Source organism: Chiloscyllium plagiosum, chromosome 15, assembly GCF_004010195.1.
Source record: "Chiloscyllium plagiosum isolate BGI_BamShark_2017 chromosome 15, ASM401019v2, whole genome shotgun sequence".
In the NCBI taxonomy this organism is placed as follows: domain Eukaryota; kingdom Metazoa; phylum Chordata; class Chondrichthyes; order Orectolobiformes; family Hemiscylliidae; genus Chiloscyllium; species Chiloscyllium plagiosum.
In genome coordinates, this window is record NC_057724.1 from 67,034,140 (window position 1) to 67,038,326 (window position 4,187).

General features: G+C 43.1%; 1 protein-coding gene across 2 annotated transcripts in view; it reads left to right on the forward strand.

Moving 5' to 3' along the window:
* The first annotated feature begins 384 nt into the window (after positions 1-384).
* Positions 385-4,187, forward strand: part of mtm1 (myotubularin 1) — a 161,876-nt gene continuing 158,073 nt past the window's right edge. For both annotated transcript variants that reach the window (XM_043705109.1, XM_043705113.1), the window contains exon 1: positions 385-515. The gene's annotated coding sequence lies outside the window, so the exon portion shown is untranslated. The remainder of the gene's footprint in view (positions 516-4,187) is intronic.

The following is a 4,187-nucleotide window of genomic DNA, read 5'->3' on the forward strand; positions in this document are numbered from 1 at the left end:
GACAGGGACATGAAATGGAACAGTTTAGAGGGATTTGGGCCAAACGCAGGCAAATGGGACTAGTCTGGTTTAAGAAATATGATCAGCATGGACGAGTTGGAATGGAAGGTCTGTTTCTGTGCTGTATGACTTTAAATTGTTAGAAACCTCTTCTTTTCAGTTTGGTACAGACAGAAATTGGAGCAAATGCAGGGAATTTCAGAGTGGACAGAGAAGGTGTGGCACTGGCAATGCACATTGCTGGCAGCTCTTCCCTGCCACAGTGTGTACCATGAAAGGCCAAGTCAGGCTGTTTCCATCAGAACACAGCTGCAAGAAGTCGGTGGGGAGGGTGACCTCTTGGCCAGGAGACTACAACTCCCAGAGGGCCGCGCGGCGGAAGCGCATGCGCAGTGCGGGTGACCGGGCGGGGAAGGTCAGGTGACGCGGTCGGTAGAGGCGGCGGAGTGAGAGACTGACTGAAAGAGGGAGGAGGGCGGATTTGGGCTTGTGAAGATTCCGGTCGGCAGGAACAGGTATGGCTACCCCTTGTTGTTATTGTTGTTGTAGTGACGCTTCAGTCGGGGGCCGATCGGCTGATTAGAGTGTGTTTGTTGGGGGCTAACGCGTTTAAAGGAGAGCAGAGCAGAGCAGAGCCAGTGCTATGTGCCTGTCTAAAGGGGTTCAGTCAGTGCTGGGCCCTGGCTGCACTCACCTTTCTCCCCCACTGTTTCTGGACAGGTGTCAAAGTTAGCAGCAGTTCAAGTTAAAGCAATAATTTATGCCACAGCTGGACCTGTACAGAAGGGTGAAGAATTCCCCTCTGTCACTTATGTTGTGATGTAAATGCTATCTCACTTTTCTCTCTTAAACTCTAGCTGTGCAATTCTATGAAACGTAAGGAAAGGTTAATTTTTGTTTTACTGATGGTGCCTTCCCTGCCACCCCCCCCCCCCCCCCCCCCCATATATATTTGTTCATTCTTTATGGTTATGCTTTTTCTTAAACCCTCTTTTTCTTTCCATCAGTGTAAGAGTATGATGCATTGAAGTGCAAATGGTGCTATGAACTGTAACAGCATTCTGACGTGGTAAAATAGGAAACAGAATTTTATTCAAAGGTTAAGAAAGCTTTCTTTGGCAAGCACCAGTATCCTACATTTTCTAATCTACAGGATCCAACAAGTTCTGGATAGTTTGATTTTCTTTCTGTTTGAGAGTCTTTAAGGTTTAAAACTTTTAGAAAAAATTGGTGTAAGTAAGTTTTGGTGTGAAATCTCTCCTGGTGCTCAGGTATGGGCACTGAGGCCAGTAGTTGCATTTTGGCCACTCCCAGGATGGGATCAGTTAAACTGGTGCTTAATGGAATGGTGTAACAACAACAATCTCTCCATTAATGTCAGCAAAATGAAGGAGCTGGTCATTGACTTCAGGATGTGGAGTGGAGGGCACCCATGTCTGCATCAGTGGAGCTGAGGTGGAGGTGGTCAAAAGCGTCAAGTTCCTGGGAATGATGATCACCAATAATCTGCCCTGGTCCACCCACATTGACACTATGGTCGAGAATGCACAGCAATGCCTCTGCTTCCTTAGGAAGCTAAGGAAATTCAGCATGTCCATGAAGACACTTACAATTTTTTATAGATACACCATAGAAAGCATCCAATTTGGATGCATCACAGCTGGGTATGACAATGCTCTTCCCAAACCGAAAGAAATAGAGAGTTGTGAACACAGCACTGTCATGCAAACCAGCCTCCTGTCCACTGACTTCATCTATACTTCCCACTGCATCAGGAAAGCAACCAATGTAATGAAAGACCCCTCCCACCCCAGTTATTCTATACTTCACCCTCTTTTTTTTTTCAGGCAAAAGATGTAAAGGTTTGTGTGTATGTACAAACAGATTCAAGAACAGCTTCTTCCCCACTGCTATCAGACTTTTGAATGGACCACTTTAATGTTAATGGTGATCTCTCTCTGCGCTGCCTTGGCCTTTGTAACACTATATCCTGTGCTCCATTCTGTTAGCCTGATGAACCTTTATAGTATGATCTGCCTGTAAGTTACACAAGACAACACTTTTCACTGGATCTCTATGCGTGACAGTAATCAAATCAAATTCGCAGAGTGAGGATCAGCCTTGTGGTCTTTTTGCTCTCTGGTGTACTACTCAGGGTTATTTATTTTTCAACCAAGTTAGTTGGATGCTATTTCACTGTGTTGGAAGAAGGACTATTGTGAGATTATGCAACTTTAATCCATAGTCTTAAAGCCTTGTTCTGGAAGTAAAGTATTCAGCAAACTATTAAGGTTGATTTTGAGAGTCTGGTCAGATTAAACATGGGATACTGCACAAATAACATTTTTGTTTTCTTGTCTCTTTCCTTCCCAAATTAGACAAGGACATGTGAGAAATTCACTTAAATATTTCTGTCGCTTAGTAATACTATCACTTTATAGAGGTCACTGACAAATACTTTGTTTCAGAATGCTTTTGAGTTGATGTATTGTGTGTGTCGTGAATACTAACCACTGGAGTAGCAAATACAACAGTAACAAATGAAATAGATTAAATCAGTGTTTAAGGTATGTGGATATTTCCAAAAAAATAGAATTGAGGCCTTCAACATTCCCATTTGTTACAGTGCACTGAAACACTGCAGTGTATGTAGGGTCTCACTTTACAGCAGTAGAATTGTGTATTTAAACTAGTTGAAAGTCTATGATGCTACATGTAATTGTGTGTTTTTGTAAAGTGACAGCCACTTGAACAATTAGTAACAATCTTGTACCTAATGCGCTTAGTTATGGATTCAGGCCCAGGTACAAAGTCAAGGCTCACATCACATTGAGTGCTACAGTATCGCTATGCTTCATTTTAGATGAGACATTGTCAACTTGGGAACTTGCTCTGTACAAATTGGTTGTTTAAATTACAACAGTTGACAATATTACATGCTATTGAGTGCTTTGTTCACTGTGAAGAGTGTTGGAAAGTCCAGAGATTGTGAAAGGTGTTGTATAAATTACAAGTTTTCCCTCAAGAGTTCATGCAAATTAGTTTTAGGTTTTAGTTATAATTGTTGAGTTGATCATGCTCAACTTTCTCGTACTTCCTCTTTGTAATTTTTTAGCCGATCTGGTGCCAAGTTATTTTTTTAGACTGAGACTTTGGTAACATTTTTCCTTGAGGCTGATCCTCACTCGAATCCACACAATAATCCACCAATCTCAATTTGCACATTCTCCATTGATCCTTAGCCTCAACAGCTTTCATGGGGAGACATCTAGATTTCCTTCACCTCTTGTGTGAAAATGTGGAAGCAGAAGACATGGCTGTAGTATTGAATGAGTATTTTGCAGCTGCAACCTGAGGCAGAATTTTTTGCCGGCATCTACCAAACAATGTGGAAAATTGGCCAAGTGTGCCCTGTCCACAAGAGCAGGACAAATTCAACTTAGCCATTACTTTTCCATCAGTCTACATGAAACTAGATTGGCAGAGGGGTGGAAACCGGTGCTATGAATCAGATGATGGAGTAGGCAGTGAACAGCCAGATGCAGCGTGCAGAGTCTGTGAAGAGGGATAGGCATTTGAAAAGGCAAAGTTGCAGTCAGTGTGATGGGTTGAAGTGTGTCTATTTAATGCAAGGAGAATCAGGAATAAGAGTGATGGACTTAGAGCATGGATCAGCACTCGGAACTATGATGTGTGGCAGTTACGGAGATTTGGATATCACAGGTGCATGAATGGTTGTTGGATGTTTCAGGTTTTTGATGTTTTAAAAGGAATCTGGGGAAAGGTAAAAGAAGTGGAGGAGTGGCATTGCTAATCAGGGATGGTATCATAGCTGCAGAAAGGGAGCTTTGAAGATTGTTTTTACCTCTGTAAACAAACAATGACTGCAGATGCTGGAAACCAGATTCTGGATTAGTGGTGCTGGAAGAGCACAGCAGTTCAGGCAGCATCCAAGGAGCAGCGAAATCGACGTTTAGGGCAAAAGCCCTTCATCAGGAATAAAGGCAGTGAAACTGAAGCATGGAGAGATAAACTAGAGGGTGGGGAGAAAGTAGCATAGAGTACAATGGGTGAGTGGGGGAGGTGATGGGGCGGGGGGAGGGTGGAGTGGATAGGTGGAAAAGAAGATAGGCAGGTAGGACAAGTCCGGACAAGTCATGGGGACAGTGCTGAGCTGGAAGTTTGGA